The sequence below is a fragment of the Puma concolor genome, chromosome B1 (genome assembly GCF_028749965.1).
Source record: "Puma concolor isolate L17-30 chromosome B1, mPumCon1.1.hap2, whole genome shotgun sequence".
NCBI lineage: Eukaryota > Metazoa > Chordata > Mammalia > Carnivora > Felidae > Puma > Puma concolor.
Window position 1 is genome coordinate 105,370,510 of NC_141670.1, and position 15,613 is coordinate 105,386,122.

The 15,613-nt window shown below is 39.2% G+C and overlaps 1 long non-coding RNA gene across 6 annotated transcripts in view; it reads right to left on the reverse strand.

The window, feature by feature from the left end:
• The window catches only part of LOC112858613 (uncharacterized), a 235,018-nt gene that overhangs the window by 119,588 nt on the left and 99,817 nt on the right, over positions 1-15,613 (reverse strand). The window contains exon 6 of one of the 6 annotated variants that reach the window (XR_015250263.1): positions 16-158. The exons of 4 other annotated variants lie outside the window; for them this stretch is intronic. This is a non-coding gene — a long non-coding RNA (uncharacterized LOC112858613). Of the gene's footprint in view, positions 1-15; positions 159-6,770; positions 6,939-15,613 lie in introns of those variants that run through there. One more of the 6 variants, XR_015250264.1, reaches the window with a different exon arrangement.

Below are 15,613 nucleotides of genomic sequence, written 5' to 3' on the forward strand. Positions count from 1 at the left end.
CCATAAAGGGCCACCATGGTGAGCAGAAGTTCCTCCTTCCCTGTCTGATGAGTAGAGACTTTTCAGACCAGAAATCCTCTAATGGCTTCACCTGACCAGGATAACTTTCAAGAGAATGACAAGTTTTCTCATGTTGTGCTTCATCCATCTTCCATTGCCTCAAAATCAATAAGTAAAATCAAATCCAAATGTGTCATGGTGAGGATGGTAAAAAGTCTAATTTAGAAAATAAACAGCTTACAAACCAAAATAATTAAAATATTTAGTTGTTGGGGTGCCTGGGTGGCTCAGTCGGTTAAGTGTCTGCCTTCAGCTCAGGTCATGATCTCACAGTTCATGGGTTTGAGCCCTTGGACTCTCTGCTGTCCACTCAGAGCTGCTTTGAATACTCCATCCCCTTCCCTCACTGCTCCTCCACCACTCATGCTCTCTCTCTCTCTCTCTCTCTCTCTCAAATAAATAAATAAATAAATACAAAATAAAACATTTTGTGTTATTTTTACTTGGTGGTTAGCCAAGGAGAGTATCATGGAAATGGATTGGATTCTAAGACCATGGAGGAAGGAACAAAATTATAGACCACGATGAAAATATAGATGTGAAAATCCCAAGATTTAAGAAAATAGAAATATTGGAATAGATTAATCAAGTATAACAGTCTCCTAACTAAATCTCCTAAGAAGGCTCAGAGTATACTGTCTACCCCAAAGCACTAAGAAATACATTGTTTTAGTCAATATCCTGTCAAGGAAGACTGAAGCACCACCTTCCCTGTAAAGCTCTGAGGCTCCATAGTGGCTATCCTTCCAGACTGAAAAATGCTTTTTAACCAGTCTCCCTGATTTCAGTAAGCCACAATAGAGCATCACTTAACCAGGAGGAGCAAGATGGGCAAGAGGACCATGATGGACAGGAGGACCAGAGCAATTATCAAAATGATGTGACCTGCAAAGTATCTTTGGTATGAGCTAATTTATGAAGGGCTAAGACATATGAACAGAACTGAGGTTCTACTTGATTTGTATAACACTAATAAAAACCTTCTACATCTGATAAACAGAGGCCCAATTTGAGTCAACATAAAGGAGTTAAGGCTCCTCATCCAATTTCTAGGCCTGGGTCAACAAACATACTCACCTGAAGATGAGACTACAGAGATTTCAGGAGGACCTTACAATAATACCACAAGCATAAATTTTCCTAGAAGATTCCTAGAATCCTACTCAAAGGGACTAAGATCATTTGTCAGGATGTGATGGTTAATTTTATGTGTCAACTTGACTAAGCTAAGGGATGGCCAGATGCTGGTAAAAAATTATTTCTGGGTGTATTTCTGAGCATGTTTCCAGAAGAGTTTAACATTTGAATCAGTCAAATGAGCAAAGAACATCCACCCTCACCAATGTAGGCAGACATTTTCCAATCTGTTGAAGGCCCAAACAAAACCAAAAAAGGCAGAGGAAGGGTGAATTCTCCCACTTTTTTTTGAGTTGGAACATCTATCTTCTCCTGCCCTTAGACACTGAAGTTCTTGGTTCCCAGGAGCTTTCGAACTCTAGGACTTAGACCATTGTATCCCTAGTTCTCAGGTCTTCATCTTCATACTAGGAGTTGTACTATTAGCAATGCTGGTTTTTAGGCCTTTGGACTTGCAACTGAATTATACCACTGGCTTTCCTAGTTTTCCAGCTTGCAGACAGCAGATTGTAACATATCTCAGCCCCCATTAATTGTGTAAACCAATGTCCATAACAAATCTCCTTCTATCTATCTACCTGTCTATCTATCTATCTATTTATTTATCTATCCTATTGGTTCTGTTACTCTGGACAACCCTAACACACAAGGTAACTATGTGTTGAGAAAAGGAACTATCCATACTTCCCAATAAAAATTGGATACTGATTCTGAGATGACATAAACCCATGGAGGGCCCAGAATGCCATTGTTTTCTAAGAATTAGAAAATATGTACCTAGGGAGAGTTATAACTGGAGCTTTGGCTCAATTCCATTTCAGCAGAGGCCTAGTGCATCTAAAAACATGCTTGTGGTTATTTCCTTGGTTCTTGAGTGCTCAGTTGGAATAGACATACTCTTACAGACAAAATCACATTAGTCTCCTGTAAAGTAAAGGATATTATGATAGAAACAGCAAAATGAAAGTCTCAGGGATAACTCCTCTCTACCAAAATAGTAGGTCAAAATCAATTTCTTCACTTTTAAGGGGATTTCATACATTAGTACCTCCATCAAGTACTTGAAAAATACTAGAATTATAAATCCTCCTCCATCCTCATTTAACTGGCCTATCAGCCCCTGTGAAAAACAAATTGGTTTAAAAAAAAATCAAAAGATTATTGTTAACTTAACCACGTGGTGACTCAATCATAGTGATCCATATGCAGACTCTTTAATGGAAAAAGGCAACATGGCCCCTGATACCCTGAATGCTCCAATTTTCTCTCTCTCTCTCTCTCTCTCTGTCTCTCTCTCTCAGACATACACACACACACACACACACACACACACACACACACACACACACATTTACCTTCAGCCAGCAAGGATAGAAGGTTAGGTCATCATTACTCCTCTATAGCTCTTGGCTCTGTGCTCGAGTTTAGTCTGTTAATACTTGTGTCATCTCACCATTCCATAGGCCATCATGCTGATCCTCCACATGGTAAAATAATGCTAATAGAATCTAGTCAGCAAAAACTATCAGGTACCTTAGAGGGTATTCAGTAGCAATAGGAACTCTAGACACATAGAGAGATAATTTCCAGGAAAACCTAATGTCTTTCCAACTTTTTGACACTCCAGGGAGTTCAAGACATACCAGGATATCCCCTCCAAAATGAAAGACAAGGTACTATACTTCGCTTCCTCATCACAAAGATAGAGATAACAACTGTTGGTGAGCTTTTCGGATTTTATAAAAAAAAAAAAAAATGGATGTGTTTCTTCCTTCAACTCATTAAATAAATAATTTGTAAGGCTGCCAATATTAAGTGAGAGCCAGATCACAATAAGACAGTTCAAGCATCTTAGTAATCCAGCAACGTAAGTGGAAATCCAGAGGATCTATTATTGATCCAAAGGTCTTTGGCAAAACAGACTATTGCATGAACCCAACAGCAAACCCTGACTGAAGATTCATAGATAGACCTCTAGGATTCTGCAGATATGCCATACCATTTTTAAAAGATAAATATTCTCTTTTTATAAAACACTTGTTCTCTTGCTACCAGTCTTCTTGGTAGAGACGGAGACTTAACCTTGCGATACCATTAACATGAAATGTGACTATTCATCATGAATTGAGTATTATCTAACCCAGGAAGCCATAAAGTTTGCATGTGTAAATGACATATATAAGACTGGACTCTACACAAAAAAAAAAAAAAAAAAAAGAAAAAAAAAAAAGAATGGACTCTAGCAGGATCCAAAGGCACAAGGAAGTTGAACATATGGCCCCTGCCTGTTCCTGTTGTGCTATCACTTTTCTTTTCAGTAGTACCACTTACAATACCTAGGGATTTCCCCAGGGCCAGTTGATGGAGAACGAGAAAATCTGAGGCTGGTTTGCATGATACACACCACACATGCCAAAGTGGTCTACTGAAGCATTAAATATGTTTTACTCACACTCAAAGCAAAGAATATCATTGAAGATACACACAAAAAATCTCAATAGAAGTAAATGAAAAAATGGGAAACTCTATTGTTGTTCTCTAACCATAGGTGCTTTGTGCAGAGTCTTGTGCATTAAAATAACAATTACTGAAATCATTAAGTCATGTTAACTAAAAACTTAACTGCTAAATTTTTGTAAAGATAGTAAAAATGCTTCTAAATTTTTGTCACAATAAAACCTGTATAATTATCACTATCTTTGCGCTATATATATATATCTATATATCTATATATATATATATCTATATATCTGTAATCCGTCTGGGAATGTGGGTTCAGATGGTTACAAGATGCACTGAGGGGGCCTAGTTGAGGTGGAGCCTATCAGGAGAACAGAACCACATAAACATGTGGTACTTGGAAATGTCAGGTCCTGTATTGGGTAGGAGTGAGATGTGGCACTGAAAATAAATAGATTAGTTGAAAGTTGGTATGTGAAAGGGTGGGCCTACACCGGCCAACTCCATCTTGTTCTGTGTCCTTCACCTTGACCACGCCTCCTCCCCTTGAGTAACCTCCTGCTCACCTGCCTAACAGGACTCGGACCCTTCCCCAGCCAATCGGCTGAGGCCACAGCCATTACCTCACCAACTGCCCCTAGGCCCCAATAAAACCTTTTTCCTTTTGAAACTCGCTCTCTCTCCCCAGTATCTCACCGCTGCGTCGGTGTAGGTAGGGAATTGAGCTCGAGCTAGCTCGAATAAAGGCTCTTTTGCTTTTACATCGGACTCGGCTCCCTGGCGGTCTTTGGGGATCATGAATTCTGGGCATAACATATGTACAGAACAATCAATTCCCAACTCTGACCCTCTACTCCTCATATACACACATACATATCCCAGACACAGACATATCACACATATGTTTCTGCCCCCAGGCAAAGAATTAGACATAGGAATGTAAACTTTGAGAGCAAAATCACATTGGTAAAAATCAGTAACACTGGGTGCTAGAAGACATTTTCTGATACAGATTCAAAATTTATTTCCCATAAAAAAAGTTATTTCCCATATTCCCTCTCTTATGGAGCTATGAGAATAAACTGCAGCAAAATGAAGATGTAAACCAAAAAATATGTTGGAATAAATCCAGAAAAGCAAGAAAGGAAGCATCAAGCGCTGAGAGGACACTTATGTGTGGAAGATTAAAGAGCAATAAGTCTGGAGAGGAGCAGGGAGGTGGAGCTCCCGGACTGGGGTATTTCTAAGATATCCTGAAGAGTCTTAAAAGAAAGTGAGAATTCCCCTGCAGCTTCCAATATGTAAAGAGCCTGGAAGTTGTCACTGTCATCCTCACAAGAGAAAAGTTGTACAAACTGCAAATCAGTGACTTCTCAGATCAATCAGGGAACTAAGATTACAGGGCAAACCACCACCTCAGAAACTAGAGAGATAGACAAATACAGAGACTCACAGCTGAGATGGGCTTACTTGAAGCAGAAGCCATGGAGCCACTAACTGGTAGAAACACGTAAATGACAACATCAGTGGACTGGTGGACTGGTGGACAGCAGGAGGCTGAATGTGGACTAGCTTGAGTGAGGGGCCCAGTCTTAGAAGATCCACTACATTTTCATGGATTTTACCTCCAAGAACTCCAGCAGTTCTCACCTTGAAGATCAAAGAAAATCCCCTCCTGTTTTGGGCTAGGAGGGGAGCACAATACCATTCTGGTGAAATATGCCCAGAGCACTCTCCATAACAAAGATCCTCCCTCCAGAGGAGATTACCAGAGCCTCAGGGGATCTGTGGAAATGGCAATTAGTCAACTCCAGGCCTCACTAGCCAAAAAAGGCTAAGAAATGCTCCTAAAGGTCACATCCAAGGGACTCAAGTCCATTAATAAAAATGAGATTTAGTCAAATTAAGATTATAGAAGACTGCCTTTCCCTAATACCTTGCCACCACATCCATAGGGCTTCAGTATAATAACCGTGAATTATAAAGGAGACAGCTGCAAAACACAGAGTCTATTTAAGAAGTTCTTACTAAAATCCAAAGAAAACACAGAAGAAAAAAATAAACCAGAGAAAACTGAAACTTCTGGCACTTACAGCTACAGCAAACATTTAAACACAGCCAGCTCCTACCCAGATTAATATAAAATCTCACACTTAAAGGCCTAAATGCCTTAGTTCCTAGTCCCTGGTATATCATATGCACTTTCAATAAAAATTATAAGGTATGCTAAAGGCAAGAAGAAAACACAGCTATAAGAGACACAGCAAGCATCAGAACTAGGCTTAGATGGGACACAGGTTTTGGAAGTTATCAGATGGGAAATCATTTAACATACTATGATTAATATGCTAAGGTCTCTGAAAGAAAAAATAGACAAATGTAAGAACAGAGAAATAATGTAAGTAGAGAAACAGAATGTCTAAAATGCTAGAAATCAAACACATTGTAAGAGAAATAAGGAATGCCTTTGCAATACATGGATGGGCTTGTCGGAAACTGGTGAGAGAACTGATGAGCTTAAAGATGCATCAATGAAACTTCCCAAACAGAAATGCCAACAGAAAAATAAATGGAGAAAAAAGTATATACAGAATAGTATGTCCAAGAACTGTGGGACAATTCTAAAAGTTGTAATATATACATAACGATAGTACTAGAAGGAGAAGAAAGTGGAAAAGAAACAGAAGAAATATTTGAAGTAATAATGGCTAAAAATATTCCCAAACGAATAACATACACTATGCACCACACACCCAGAAAGCTCAGAGAATATCAAGCAGGATGAACACTAAGGAAAAGAAATCTACTTCAAGGCATATATATTCAAAGTACAGAAAATCAAAGACAAAGAGAAAATCTTGAAGAAGCCAGAGAACAAAAACACTTTACCTCTATAGGTAAGCCTAAGCACTCTTTACACCTATAAATTCCCCCTCTTCAATAAATTCTCTTAAATGTTTCTGATTTTCGGTATACATAGGTTGGATGGTAAGGATGAGGTCCACAGATCAGTATGGCCTCCTCTCTACAAGGCCTTCAAGTGCCCAACTGTCTTGAGAACGTGTAGGAGACTTCACGATTTGTTATCCTCATCTTTCAGGCTCAGTCAAAATACTAAGAAAACAGGAAAATCCCTATTGAATGTTCAGTTAACATATATATTAGATAAATATTTCATTTTTGTCTTATACTTGCTATTATTGTCTGACATGTATCCCCATTCAGGCAGGAATGTGCCCCAGTGTGTCCCACATCTCCAGAAGAGGATAATACAGAAGAATCTACAGGATTAAAAAAAAAAAAAAAAAAAAAGTTTTTAGCTTTTGGTGTTCAGTAGCAAAAGCACAAACACAAAGCCAAAATTTGGGGAGAAGAAATGACCAGGCAGGGCCACAGTGACAACCAAAGAAACAGAAAAGATGAAAAAGAGAGGTCTGGTACATAGAGATGACTGTGGTCCAGTCCAGATGCCCTTGACACTATTCAGTCTCCAAGTACTCAGAGATAATCAGGATAATGGAAGCTCCATAAAGAAATTAAGTTCAGGTACAAAAATCAGAGTTACAAAAAAAATTTAAAGTTACATATTTCCACAACCAGGTATTGACAGGATTTATATAACAAACGTCTAGGGGCACCTGGGTGGCTCAGTCAGTTAAGCGTCTAACTTAGGCTCAGGTCATGATCACACGGTTCGGGTGTCATGTCAGGCTCTGCGCTGGCAGCTCTGTCTCTGCCCCTCCCCCATTCACGTGTATGCACGCACTCTCTCTCTCTCAAAAATAAACATTAAAAAAAATTAAAAATGTCTAAAAGAACACACAAGAAACTGTTAAGAGAGTTTATCTCTAGGAAATAGCATAGGAAGTCAGTAGGGAGGAATAAGAACTACTTTTCTCTCAGAAACTTCTATAATATTCATGTATTTTTGGAATTTTATTTTTTAGTGAAGTATATATTATCTTTATAAAAATATAGTTAATTAACAGGGAGCACCATCACACACACAAAATATATGTTAATAAAATTATTTAATGCAAATTTTATTCAGTTCTATGATGATGACACAGAAGAAAATGAGGGTTCAATAGGAAAGGAAACCAATGAAAAAGGTAAGAAAGACACAAGGAACCACAAAAACAGAGTCAGCAATAAGGAAAAGGAAACGTCAATTTCTTGTACAAATAATATGAGGTCCAGGGCTTCAAATAATGTGTCTATGGCCAACGTTCTATTAGAAAACACTGGGGGTGCCTGAGTGGCTCAGTCGGTGAAGCCTCCAACTTCAGCTCAGGTCATGATCCCACAGTTGGTGGGTTCCAGCACTGCGTCTTGCTCTGTGCTGACAGCTCAGAGCCTGGAGCCTGCTTCAGATTCTGTCTCCCTCTCTCTCTGCCCCTATCCCACTCATGCTCTGTCTCTTTCTGTCTCTCAGAAATAAATAAACATAAAATAAAATAAAATAAAATAATAAAATAAAATAAAATAAAATACTGAAAAACTGGTGTTTAACCAAAAAGAGACAAGCAGGCAAGTTAAGGAACAGGGATCCATATTCGCTAAGGAAAAATGACAAGCTCATATTTCAACACGAGATCAGAAGCCTGGTGAAAGACTGCAGCAGCCTGCAAATAAGTGAAAAATTCATCAAATGGCAAAACAATCAAGCTTAATATTTGCATCTAGAGCAAAGAATTAAAACTCAAGAGTCAATTAGAAGGAAGCAGATTTTATATTCTCTGATGTTCCCTTAAAATTATATATATTAAGTAGGGGCGCCTGGGTGGCGCAGTCGGTTAAGCGTCCGACTTCAGCCAGGTCACGATCTCGCGGTCCGTGAGTTCGAGCCCCGCGTCGGGCTCTGGGCTGATGGCTCAGAGCCTGGAGCCTGTTTCCGATTCTGTGTCTCCCTCTCTCTCTGCCCCTCCCCCGTTCATGCTCTGTCTCTCTCTGTCCCAAAAATAAATAAACGTTGAAAAAAAAAATTAAAAAAAAAAATTATATATATTAAGTAAAAAACAAACCTAGATATCCCTACGAAGTAAAGAGTCGGAAATTTTGTGAATTGGGGTGCCTGCATGGCTTAGTCAAACATCTGACTTGGGCTCAAGTCATGATCACTCAGTTCATGGGTTAGAGCCCTGCATAGGGCTCTGTACTGACAGGTCAAAGCCAGGAGCCTGCTTCAGATTCTGTGCCTCCCTCTCTCTCTGCCCCTCCCCTACTCATGCTCTGTCTCTCTGTCTCTCAAAATAAATAAACATTACAAAATAATAAATTAATTTAAAAAAAAGAAGAAGAAATGGGGCGCCTGGGTGGCTCAGTCGGTTAAGCATCCGACTTCAGCTCAGGTCATGACCTCACAGTTTGTGGGTTCAAGCCCCGCGTTGAGCTCTGTGCTGAGAGCTCAGAGCCTGGAGCCTACTGTGGATTCTGTGTCTCCTTCTCTCTCTCTCTCTCTCTCTCTCTCTCTCTCGGCCCCTCCCCTGCTCACACTCTCTCCCTCAAAAAATAAACATTAAAAAAAAAAAAAGAAGAAATGCTGTGAATTGTTAATCCCTCTGCTTTGCTTTGGACTTACTAGCAAAAGTTGCTGCATGTATGCAGAAGGAAAACTTAAACTAAATACATTACCTCAAAAGTGAAGGTGAGCCCACTGTGGAGGGGCAGCCTTCCCCTGGCAAAACCTTTTATAGTAAAGAGGGAGGCTTAGCTGTAACCAGCTCTAGATAACCAGAGTAGCATGGCTTTAAGATCCAGTAGAAAAGGTTTCTCAGGGAGGGTGTTCAAGAAAAGAAAGCATGGACGGAAGAGTGATAGGACCTGGGAAAACAGTGATGATTACCCTGATCTGCTTTATAACTTTACCTCATGCCAGACTTTCCACTGGCTTCATACCTTCTTTTATTCTTCCCTTTAGTATGATGCTTACCAGTGAGCAAAACCAAGTCTTCATTCTGCATGTCAGCCCTAGAAATGTGTATGTTAGCACAAGCTCCCATGTATTGGAGTCCTAATGGCTAAGAAGTGTTCAGAACAGCTTATGATAATCAAATGTCAGCATTGTTTGACATTGTATGGTCAAATAACAGTCCAAAAATATTCTGTCCCAGTTCTCTTCTAGACATCACAAGAAAATAAGTATTTATAATTATCTTTAAGAAGGAATTCATAAATGACAGCTTGTTATTTGCAGGTCAAAATCAAGACAGTATGTGCTATTTAACAATCAGAAGGTTGGAAAATTAAATGGATGGAAAGGAGAGACCAGATACAAATCAACATGGTAGTAGTTTCCTTTATGAGGTGTTTGCAAGGGGCATTTAATAACTAAATAGCAAAAGTCCTCATTAAAGCAAGAAAAGTTTCACACCTACTTGTCATGGAATAAATAATAATTCAGAGATTTGGTTAAGTGTTTTCCCTTGGAGTCAGAAGTATCATCAAGACTTCACTAAACTTATTGTGGCTGTAATTTCTCAACATATGCATATATCAAATCATTATGTTGCACACCTTAAATTGATACAATGTTATATGTCACTTATATCTCAATAAAACTGAAAAAAAAAAGAAAACTCAGTTTTCTACATAAAATAAATGAATAAAAGAGCTCTTAAACAAGAATCATTAACACTAAGTAGCCATGGCTACAACTACACAAAATGTGCTCATATATTAACTTGTTTAATCATCAGACGAACCATCTTCTGTCCTCACCCTCTTTCCTGAACTCCCTCTTCAAATTAGAGGTGAAGGGAGGGAGGACTGGAGAAGTCAACATCTGAGCCAGTGCAATAGAGCCAAACAGCTAAACTAGAGTTCAACACAGAGTAACCTGAAACCCATAAACATTCACCTTGGAACAACGCTTCCCTCTCTGAAATACTGGTTCTGTCATTAATAAGTTTATGGAATCAGATAAAATGATTAATTTCCTCCTATGTGAAATTCTCTGAGGACATGGATTCCAAGTTCTCTTTTTTACATAATATAACAATCCATCATTCCTCTGTTAAAAGCATATAATAAAGCCAGAAATAAAGCATGTGATTGTACTGAAAAGTTTTGTTTTTTTTTTTTTTTTTTTTTTTAACACAGGTGGTTATTTCCCTCGGAAAAGTAAATAATACTTGGAAAATCAATAAAACAAGTAATCATTTAATTAATACTTATTGAGGGTGGGCTATGTGTCAGAACTGTGCCTGTGATTGATATGGAGGATGCAGTGATAAAAAAGAATATTACTGCCTTCAGAGCTCAGAGACAACTGGAGGAAATGGGCAAGTTGAGGAAGAATTTCAGCATCATGTGTTAGGGCAAGAAACTGCACATGAAAGAAAAAGTATGTAATAGAGACCAGGAAGTCAGGACAGGCCCCCTGCAAACCACAATGTGGAAATATACCTTCAAGGACTCGAGATTAACTAAACAAATAAACAAGGAAGAGACAGAGGTTTTATGCAGAGAGAGCTGCAATAAACAAATACAAACAAACTGATATCTTAAAAGCCAATTTGCATATTTAACTGTTCAACTTCCCAAATGTATCCTCAAAGTGCCATTTAAACCACAAGACCTGATGTAGCAGAAGTCATCCTAAACAAATCTAATTCTACATTCTCACAAAATGATCTTCATAGATGTTCAGTGGCATGACTAAGGCAACCCAGTTGTGTCTGACTCCAACATTAGAAGCCTATGCTTTTTGTCTCTAAGCATTGCCACCTCCCCACACATTGTTTTCCTTGAAGATCACTGAACACAAACATCATCCTGGTACAGAAACACGTCTAAGGGCACTGAACCACTGAAATAGTACTGAGTAATTCAATAGAAAAATACATAAATATAAACTCAGTTGAAGAACAAGATATGAACCTGTTCTAAAGCCATTTGGAAAGGCCTCCCTGAATCTATGCTATACCCACATTCTAGAGGCATCTCAAAGAAAAACACTTTTTCATGCACAGCGGTAGTCAGAGAATTTTTTCCCCTCTGAGGTTTAAGAGGGAAAGCCAACAAGCCATCATACCCACAGAACTGGGTATGATGGCATAATTTTACTTGTGGCTTTGCAATAAATGGTAATTTATGGATTTATATATTTTAATAAGGTATTACCATCCTATAATTTTTAAAGCAAAAAGGTAAAACAAATTTGGGTTTTCATTACTGACTTTTACATCCCAAGGAGGGATGATCAATGATTCTTTCAAAAGTCCATCACATAATATTCACTTTTTAATTGCGTGTCTGGTATAGTGAGAAAAAGTAAATGCCCTTAAGCATGTGGATTTTATATTTAGCAGGTGTTTCCCCCAACTTGGCTGACTTTGAAAAACGTGCAGACCTATGAGTAACGTTCTCAATGACAACCAAAATAAAAAACCAATACTCAAGAGATTAAAGCCCCAAGAGAACTCCCAAATCACCTGAGAACTCTCCTTCTTCAAGAGGAATCGTGGGTGGGTCCTGGGCTGCATGAAGGACCCCAGTGTCTCAGGGCCTAACTTCCCCCCATCCCACCCCACAGCCAGAGCAGGAAGCCAGTTCTTTCACAAGGTGCATAGCTTAGGATTCCCCAGCATTCTGTTCAGAAATTGATTGTGGTAACCAGAAATTTCTACAGGCAGTGGACAGAGAAGATATAGAATTCCTACCATTAAAAACAGAAATCACTAATAACTCACACTTTGGCTTTTTTTCACATGACACTAAAAATACCAAACACTTTGTTTTTAACCAATGACTATATTCTATTATAAATATGGTTCTGAAACTTTATGCATCATTCAATGCAGTCCGAGATTCCTGTAAGCCCATAACTCACCAACCAAAAATGTTTAAGTGGTACCACTTAAAGTACCACTTGAAAGAATGAGGCCACTTAGGGGCATCTGGACAGCACAGTAAGTTACTGTCTCTTAATTTCGGCTCAGGTCACGATCTCATGGTTTGTGGGTTAGAGCATCTTGTCAGGCTCCATGCTGATGGTGCAGAGCCTGCTTGGGATGCTCTCTCTCTCTACTCTCTCTCTGCCCCTCCCCCTGAACTCTCTCTCTCACTCTTTTACAATGAATAAATAAATGAAATTTTAAAAAAAATGAGGCCACTTATATTTAAGTTATAGCTACCTGTCATCTCTGCAGCCAATCCAAGTCTTAGTTCCACAGTGACAAACCCTGGGTACAGCTGCTTTCCACTGGTTTCCCCAAACCTCTCCCCAAGATGTGTGTATGTAGCAGTATTTTCCAAAGTTTGGTGTTATATAAAAGTGATTTATGTCAGAGGAAGTTAATAACTTAAAACCAGATATTAGACAATTGTGCTTTCTAAAGACTGTGGCTATCCTGCCATGAAAAACTGCTCACCTCTCAACTGTTAAGCACTTTTTTAAAAAGGCTCCAGAGTCTCATTGTGCTGCATGGCTCCCTGCTCCAACCTCTAATTACTAGCAACATCTTATGCCAAGCATTTTATCTAGCAACTTGTCTCATCTTAGTATGTAAACCATGCCTTGGTGTCTCACCTATCCCAACCAAAGTAGACTACACAGATATTTTTCTTGAGTTCTCTTTCTAAAAGGAACTCTATGCTAGCTGTTACCAAAACAAAACAAAACAAAAACAAAAAAAAACAGCTGAAAAAATAATTTTGCCCACTAAAGTAACAACAATTTTGCTAAATTTAGTTAATTTTTTGAAGTTATTATGAACAGTGACATTAGTAAGGCAGATAAAGAAAGACCCAAGATGGGATATGTCAGTTCTAAAAAACTCCTCATTTCACACTTGTTCGAAAAACTTTTACTGAGTGCTTGCTCTGTGCAGTGTTCTATTGTGTATGAATAGCAATAAGCCAGACAGATGTGGACTCTGGAGGTTATAATCCCAAAGGTGTGACAGATCAGTTTTTTCAAAGTATGAGTACACCAGCTTGTGGGAGGTGATAGGAAGAAAATAACTGAGTGCAGTGGTAAAAAGTAGTAAGGAGGACCTTCCTGGAGAGGATGGCCAGGAAAAAAGGTGACATCTGGGCCAATCCCCCTGGAATGGGAAGATGGTGGCCACCTAGAACTCAAGTTCAGAGTATCACTAGCAGGACCAGCCTCTGAGAAGAAAAAGGAACTGAAAGGAATTCAGTGTGGCAGCCCAGCATACAGGCACACATCTTTTTCTTCCTGTGAGTCCACCCTTTATAACAAAGAGCAGCGCCCCCAGACTGAAGAAAAATGTGATCAACCACTCATACTCCTATGACTCTGGGCTGTCTGCTAAGAAGAAGTAGCAAGAGCTCCTTCTAAGTGGAAGTTTTAAATGCTGTGTAGTGGAGACACTGTAGAAAACATCTGCCAAGCCCGCAAGACATGTCGAAGAACTGTAAGTAGTGACCCATCTGCAACTTATTTGCTGCCCCTTCAAAGAGTAGACAAGTGACAAACTTGACTGATGGCTAGTATTTGGTTTGCTTTGGTTTGGTTTTTAAATCTTGCTTATTAGAAACACAGTCACCAAAACTGCTATGGTTAAGAAGGGGGCCTGTGGCAGTTACTTGATAAATGTAGCAATTGACATGGAGATAAGAGTCAAAACCACTACATAAAAACTTTCAAGGGGTGCCTGGGTGGCTCAGTTGGTTAAGTATTGGACTTCAGCTAAGGTCACGATCTCACAGTTTGTATGTTCAAGCCCCACATTGGGCTCTGTGCTGACAGCTCAGAGCCTGGAGCCTGCTTTGGATTCTGTATCTCCCTCTCTCTCTGCCCCTCCCCCGTTCGTGCTCTGTCTCTCAAAAAAAAAAAAAAAATAAACATTAAAAAAAATTAAAGAATAAACATTGTTAAAATGTCAATACTACCCAAAGCTATCTACACATTCAGTGCAATCCCAATCAAAATTGCACCAGCATTCTTCTCGAAGCTAGAACAAGCAATCCTAAAATTTCTATGGAAGCACAAAAGACCCTGAATAGCCAAAGTAATATTGAAGAAGACCAAAGCAGGAGGCATCACAGTCCCAGACTTTAGCCTCTACTACAAAGCTGTAATCATCAAGACAGCATGGTATTGGCACAAAAACAGACACATAGACCAATGGAATAGAACAGAGACTCCAGAATTGGACCCACAAAAGTATGGCCAACTAATCTTTGACAAAGCAGGAAAGAATATCCAATGGAAAAAAGACAGTCTCTTTAACAAATGGTGCCGGGAGAACTGGGAAGCAACATGCAGAAAAATGGACTAGACCACTTTCTTACACCATTCACAAAAATAAACTCAAAATGGATAAAGGACCTGAATCTGAATGTGAGACAGGAAACCATCAAAACCCTAGAGGAGAAAGCAGGACAAAACCTCTGTGACCTCAGCCGCAGCAATTTCTTACTTGACACATGCTCAAAGGCAAGGGAATTAAAAGCAAAAATGAACTATTGGGACCTCATGAAGATAAAAAGCTTCTTCACTGCAAAGGAAACAATCAACAAAACTAAAAGGCAACCAACGGAATGGGAAAAGATATTTGCAAATGACATATTGGACAAAGGGCTAGTATCCAAAATCTATAAAGAACTCACCAAACTCCACACCCAAAAAAAACCCAATAATCCAGTGAAGAAATGGGCAGAAAACATGAATAGACACTTCTCTAAAGAAGACATCCAGATGGCCAACAGGCACATGAAAAGATGTTCAACGTCGCTCATCAGGGAAATACAAATCAAAACCACACTCAGATACCACCTCACGCCAGTCAGAGTAGCTAAAATGAACAAATCAGGAGAATATAGATGTTGGCGAGGATGTGGAGAAACGGGAAACCTCTTGCACTGTTGCTGGGAATGCAAACTAGTGCAGCCTCTCTGGAAAACAGTGTGGAGGTTCCTCAAAAAATTAAAAATAGATCTACCCTATGACCCAGCAGTAGCACAGCTAAGAATTTACCCAAGGGAC